Below are 7,803 nucleotides of genomic sequence, written 5' to 3'. Positions count from 1 at the left end.
AACATTGGCCTTGCCCGTTTGGTATTTGATAACGCATTCATAATCATTCAAGAGCTCGACCCATCGGCGTTGTCGCATGTTTAATTCCTTTTGCTTAAAGATATGCTCGAGACTCTTGTGATCGGTGTAAATGGTGCACTTGGTACCGTACAGGTAATGTCTCCATATCTTAAGTGCGAAAATAACTGCTCCCAATTCCAAGTCGTGTGTAGTGTAGTTCCTTTCGTGAACCTTAAGTTGGCGCGATGCGTAAGCAATGACCTTGTCACATTGCATTAACACGCAACCAAGTCCTTGGATGGAAGCGTCGCAATAAACCACAAAATCTTCTGTGCCTTCAGGCAATGAGAGGATAGGCGCGCTACAAAGTCTATCTTTTAAGTGCTGAAATGCGGACTCCTGTGCATCACCCCAACGATAGGTGACACCCTTCTGAGTCAGTGAAGTGAGAGGTTGCGTAATCTTTGAGAAATCTTTGATGAATCTTCTGTAATATCCGGCCAAACCCAAGAATTGGCGGATTTCTGTTGGTGTACGGGGTGCAGGCAGTTCTTGATCGAGTCAACCTTGGATGGATCAATATGAATCCCATCCTTGTTCACTACGTGGCCAAGAAAGTGGACTTAGCGAAGCCAGAAGTCACATTTCGAAAACTTGGCATACAACTGCTCTGTTCTAAGAAGTTCCAGAATAAGCCTCAGGTGTTGCTCGTGTTCCTCCTGGCTCTTAGAATAGATCAGGATGTCGTCGATGAAGACTATGAGAAATTAATCCAGGTAAGGTTTGCACACTCGGTTCATGAGGTCCATGAAGACTGCAGGTGCATTCGTCAATCCGAAAGGCATAACTAGAAACTCGTAGTGCCCATAACGAGTCCTGAATGCTGTTTTAGGGACATCCTCGTCTCGGACTCTCAGCTGATGGTATCCCGATCTCAAATCAATCTTAGAGTAATAACTCGACCCTTGCAACTGGTTGAACAGATCATCAATGCGTGGAAGAGGATAACGATTCTTCACGGTCACCTTGTTGAGTTCGCGATAGTCAATACACATTCTGAAGGTACCGTCTTTCTTCTTCACGAATAACACTGGAGCTCCCCAAGGCGAAGAGCTGGGACGTATGAAACCCTTTTCCAAGAGTTCTTGTAGTTGTGTGGACAGTTCTTCGAGTTCTGATGGAGCTAGACGATAAGGCGCTCGAGCTATGGGCGCTGCTCCAGGAGCTAGCTCGATTTGAAACTCGACTTGTCGATGAGGCGGAAGACCAGGTAATTCCTCAGGAAATACCTCAGGAAAGTCGCGCACAATAGGAATGTCTTCTATCTTCCTTTCATCCGAGGATGTATCAGAAACGAGGGCTAGGATAGCTGCGTGGCCCTTTCGTAAACACTTCTGAGCCTTAAGGAAAGAGATGATGCCCACAACAGACAACTCTTGTCGCCACGAATTACGAGGGGTTCTTTACCAGAACGAGGGATGCGGACAATCTTCTCGTTGCAAAGAATTTCCGCTTGCTGATGAGATAACCAATCCATCCCAATAATGACGTCAAAATTACCCAGAACGATAGGGATAAGATCGATAGAGAAGGTCTGACCAGCTAGGACGAGGTTACAGCCCTTAACTATGTGTGTGGCTTCAAGACTTTTACCGTTTGCTATTTCTACCGTGTGTTTGGTGTTCAGAAGCGTTAGAGTGCGCTTAAGCATTTGGCTAACTTTTAAGGACACATAACTAGTATCGGCACCCGAATCAAATAAAACAGTAACAAAGAAGTCGTCCAGAAGAAACTTACCCATCACAACGCTGGGATCGTTCCTTGCATCACCTTGACCAATCACGAAGGCACGACCTCGGGCGCCATTGCCATTATTGTTACCCCCATTGTTGCCTCCATTGTTGTTCCCGTTTCCTTGGTTTTTGTTGTTCTGATCGTGGTTCAGCTGAGGACAGTTCCTCTTAAAGTGGCTTTCAGCACCACACTGAAAGCATCCTTTATTGCCCTGCTGTTGCTACTGCTGGTGATTCTGTGGAGCTTGTTGTTGTTGTTGGCGATTCTGATTCGCAGGGCGTGGGCTCCTACAATCCTTAGCTACATGACCCAGCTTGTGACATCTCTGACAACGACCCTTGTTGTACTGCCCGCTGTGGTGCAAATTACATCGATTGCACTTAGGGTGATTTCCCTTGTATCCACCCTAACCTTGATTCCCAGAAGACTGCTGACTGGGGATCCTGTACTCATCTGTCTTTCGCTGCTGTGACTGAGCTAAAGTAGAGCCCTTGCCCAATTTCCATCCCACTTGCGCTTATTATCATTGGGAGCATCAGAAGTAGTAGCGCTAATACGCTTGGGCAGCCTGTTTTGCTCAACTGCCTGATCAGTGAGACGATGAGCCAACCGAATGACTTGCTGAATGGTGCCAAGATTAGCTGAAGTCACATGGCTTTGAATTTCTGGCACTAAACCCTTAAGGTACAGCTCAATACGTTTGATGAGAGGATCCGCCATAGTGGGGCACAAGATGGCTAATTCATTCGATCTCCTTGTGTATGCCTCGATTTCCGACCCCGTCATTTTCAAATTGAAAAATTCCACCTCTAGCTTGTGGATGTCGTCACGACTATAGTACTCTTCCTTGATCAGTTCTTTGAAGTCATTCCATGGGGTGGCATTAGCAACTGCCAGCCCTAGCAGTTGAACCTGTGCTTTCCACCAGGTTAACGCGGCACCTTCAAGCGTTCCAGTAGCAAATTTCACCCTACGATCCTCAGGGCATTCACACATCTCAAAATCAGACTCAAGCTTCTCGAACCAATGAAGAAGACCTACAACTCCTTCTGTGCCGCTGAAAGTACTAGGTCGGCAATCCATGAAGGTTTTGAACGTGCACACAGGAGGCTGTGCAGGTTGATCTATGGTGCGAGAATAAAAGACAAGGTTAAGCACGAGGGTTGGTTTGCGAAGGTAGGATCTAAACGTCCTAGGATAGGTCGAAATAGCAGGTTATACCTCCTTCTGGAGCTGTTACGAGTGCCTCAGCAACCCGTTCATTGATCATAGCCGTCAACTGGGCTTGAGTAAGGTTGATACGTCCTCCGCGTCCGTTCATGATCTTCACAACGTAGCAACGTAAGTGAGAAAAGTGTCGCGAAAGTGCGTAAGTGTGGGACGACAGTAGAGAGTAAGCACACAATGTTCAAATAGCAATTATCACGTTAATTAATGCACAGTGTGGACTATCTAACCGACAATATAACATAAATCATACCACCTATTGTGTCGCGTCTTGCACGTGGAGCGAAGCGTCGTTGTGGATATAGTCTTGTTTTATCAAAAAGCTTTTCCCTTTTTAAAACCAAGTTCACTATAACCAATGGTTCTGATACCAATCTGTCACACCCCCAAAATCACCATGCGGAGTATCACCGCTTGGAGGCGTGACATGAACAGGATTGAGCCACCAATCATATTGAACAACGTAATTAAGTAAATAAAACCAACCACAATATAATTGGTGACCTAAAGAAGGTAACCGACTTTAAGTTAACAACGGAAGCATAAAACGTAAGTCTAAAACATAAGTTCATAATTCATAAGTTTAAAGTCCAAAACGTAGGTTTAATAAGTTCATAAGGATTAAATGTTTAGCACGGGACATAACAACCTGTATTCCACAACAACCTCCTCCTCGTGCAAGCTCCATAAGCATTTAGCGATCAGTAAGGCATGTAACAATGAGTCAACAACAAAGTTGAGTGAGTTCATGTTTGGTTGTTTAGTTTTAAGTTGTTTCCGAAAATGTGGTTTGTCTTTTGTTGGTGTAATTGCCATGGGGGTTACCCCGTAGTTGAAAGTATAATTAACCAGTTCATTCTTTATTACCCAAACCATATCCATGATCGGTGGGGGCTTCCCCATGTGAACCACTGGACCGTACCATATCGACTACTAACCATAGTCCATTAGTACACGCCCGTCCGACTGGCACGGTGTGAGGTTTGTTAAACCTAATAGCGCTATTAACTAATAACCTGCTCGCCATTGGCCTCGACGATTAAGTCGATATAAATTGAGGGACTTCATGATAGAGTTTTGTCTAGTAAGTTTTAAGGTTGTTGTCCTACCCAAGGAGGACGAACGTACGTATTTTACCCAAGGAGAATACGCAGGATTAATATTGGCATCCTACTTATGGAGGATAGCCGTACATATCCTACCCAAGGAGGATATGTAGATTCCGTTTTAAATTCTTTAACCCATTCCCAACCATCGGGAATCCCATGCCTTAGAAAGTGTGTGAACTCACCTTGGTTTGCTCGGTTAGATTAATTACTCAAATAATCAGGAAATCAAGCACGTCCTAATAAGGTACAGATAACAATCAGTTTCTCATGCACAACACATATCCTACGTACGGTTTATTTACTCATTACTTTCTACCACATACCACACAATTCAACTGTTAAGTTATATCGTTAAGTTACATTATTTTACCCTAAAATAATATAACTATCTCACAAATAAACAAGTATCCACACAAGTGTTCTAATATAAGATATATATATATATATATATATATATATATATATTCCAAATATATATTTATCAAATTTTATTTACGAAAATCAACCTCCGGCACTTGGTATTTTGTAATAAAAATCATGGCGAAGTTTATTTTGAAAACAAGGTTAAAATATGTTTGTAAACACTTGCTAGAAAATTATTTTCTAAGTGTTGAAATTTTAGAAAAATTTCGCCAGAGGTTCCTTTGTAAATGGAGGTGTCCATGCTTACTAGCATATCATTTTTTTTCAAAAATTCATTCAAACAATTCTCAATCAACAACATACAACCTCTACTTACCAAACTTGTCAAAAACAAGCATAAACTATAAACTCATGAACTTGAAAATTTATAAAAATATGTAGTAACTTACTAGTGTCCTTAGTAAGTTTTGTTACCTTTTAAAATGTGATTAGTTCTTTAAAAACTTTATTTTTAAAGAGTTTGTGTGTTTACAACTTCCAATCTTATTTTCTCAAAATATTTCTTCATGAAATTTTCTTGTCATATAAGTGTTTCTACACTTGTTTATCCACCAAAAATGTGATTAGTTTATGTAAGATCCAAGTTTTAATGAAACTTATATTTTTCACTTGGTTCTTTCGAAAAACCACTCATAGATCTTTAGATCTATATGATTATAACCTACTTTGATCTTTATTTTTCAAGAAAATATTCATTCATTCAAGTTCATAGTTTATGTGTGGATGATTCCATAATCTTACAACATTTTTACATTCTCAGCTTGCTAGATCATGTTTTTACTCAGGTTCTAGCAAGACTACATGATGATCCATATCAATAACATGAGTAAACAATAACCAACAAGCATCACAACACATGAATATCATGATTTCTACATCTAACAAGTTTATGTTCATGTCTTCTTCATAGGATTCATTAGGGTTCTTAATATTTTGATCAAGGTACATCATTAACCACTTAAACAAGATGAAAAATACAAGGATCTAAGTTCTTACCACTAGCTCAAGGCTAGGGGAGTTCAAGTGAAGAAATGTGGTGGATAAAAGAAGATGAGAGAGGTCCTTCAACTTCCGAATACACCGAGCTTTGTTGTATGATCTCTAACACCTTTGAATCACTAGAGATTGGTTGAAAGAGCTTGAATGATGGTGATGGTGGTTGTGTGTGGGTTCGGCCGAAACAAGCAAAGAGAGGAGGAGAGAAGTTTGTTGTTGATGAAGATGATATGTGAATTGTGATGGACTTGTGGTTTAAATAGAAATCTTCCAACATTTGGTTGTCCATTATATAAAATGTTCCTTAATCCACCAACATAATATAATAAACAACTTAAAGAATTCAAGGGGTGGGTCCACCCCTTATAACCGTAAGAAGGGGGGATGTTTAGTTGGGTTCCAACTATTTAGTTATTGTTTGGTTAGAGATCAAAGGTTTAGTTTGTGTCTTGTGGTGTGTTATATAATATATAGTGTGTTAGGGTGTTCGGGGACCCTAACTAGCTCAGAAATAAAAACAATGTGTTTAACAATATTTTTGTGTTCCGGGTAATGTCCGGTTGTTTGGTTTGGTACTGTCTCGTTAAAGTGCTTAATTAATCCGTAAAGTGTCATATATATATATATATATATATATATATATATATATATATATATATATATATATATATATATATATATATATATATGTAACATTTTGAATTTTCAACACTTAGGAAAGCATACCGGACTATTTAGTAACTTTTCTGTACACTACAAGTATGTTAACAAGCACATGTAAGTATAACACAGTAATCAGAAAGCAGTTAAGTAATTCCACACAGTCGTCAAGCACTTTAATTATCATTAATAAGTTGTACGGATACATGAAGTTTTGAGGGTTGTTACATTCTCCCCCTGTTAAGAGAATTTCGTCCCGAAATTTAGCACGTGGTTACTGTGGAAGCTAGTTAAGTTGCGTGGTTTTCCTGATTTTCTTGGGGTGTCACATTTCAGAATTTTGAAAGGCCCTACATAACGCGGATTAAGCTTGCCACGTTTCCCAAACCGCACCACACCCTTCCAGGGTGAGACTTTCAACATGACACGATCGCCTACAGCGAACTCCAAAGGTTTCCTACGCTTGTCAGCATAGCTTTCCTGTCGGTCACGCGCTTCCGCCATACGATTTCTGATCTGGACAATCTTTTCCGAAGTTTCAAGAACAAGTTCCGGACCTGTGACCTGGTTGTCACCCACTTCAGCCCAACAAAGAGGAGAACGACACTTCCGCCCGTACAATGCTTCGAATGGAGCTGCCTGAATGATTGTATGGTAACTGTTGTTGTAAGAGAACTCTATCAACGGCAAGTGTAGGACCGGTTTTGACGTCGTTCGATTGTGTAACGAACGTTTCATGTGCGGAATCCGTGAACGTGCGTGACCGAACACACAATAACGTACTACTAACGTGATTTTATTGAAAGATACGACTTGTACGGTACAAAAACCACGTGTACAACTACTTTCTCTCTCTAGACTTTCTCTCTCTAAACTTGAATCACCAAGATCTCTAAAATGGAGAAAAGTCTTCCAAAACTTTCTAAGTTATGACATCACAATCCTATTTATAGGCCTTGGAATTAATGAGACTTCTCATTAATTACCAAAACGCCACCTTGCTATTTCTAACTACTTGTGACATTATGTGCTTGATTTCTTCCGGCTTTTCACTACGACTCGAATTGACAAAGGCGATAGACAATAAATGCATCAACAAACTCCCCCTTGGATATTGCCGCAGTCAATTCGTAGTTAAACTCATAACGACTTGTCTTTCTCTCTCTCTTGAGTCTTCTTGCTTGAACAGAATCCCGGTGGATCTGTCTTCAGCTTCCGTTGCTCTCTTTCTTCAGACTCTTCAGGCTCCCCCTTTCTTCAAGCTTCCGTGCTTTTGGGATCGACACCTGGCTTTGCGTAGTAACAAATCAAAAACCTACACATCTCAACCTCTCTATTACAAACCAATAAAGTTGTGATTCAACTTAATGAATCAACTAAACATTTGAGAATTTTCACATTTAAAAACTTTTCAAAATTTGAAACATTCCAATTTCTGATTCAACTTAATGAATCATCTTAAACATTTCAAATCAATTAACCAATCCAACTGTTCATCATGTTTAGCCTTTGAGATTTTGAATGTCAGCTTTTCAACATCAGTTGTCGAAAATCTTTTTGGATTTTTCAAAATAAGAAACATAAATGCAATAAC

This window comes from Helianthus annuus, chromosome 7, assembly GCF_002127325.2.
Source record: "Helianthus annuus cultivar XRQ/B chromosome 7, HanXRQr2.0-SUNRISE, whole genome shotgun sequence".
Lineage (NCBI taxonomy): Eukaryota > Viridiplantae > Streptophyta > Magnoliopsida > Asterales > Asteraceae > Helianthus > Helianthus annuus.
This window is presented reverse-complemented; position numbering follows the sequence as displayed.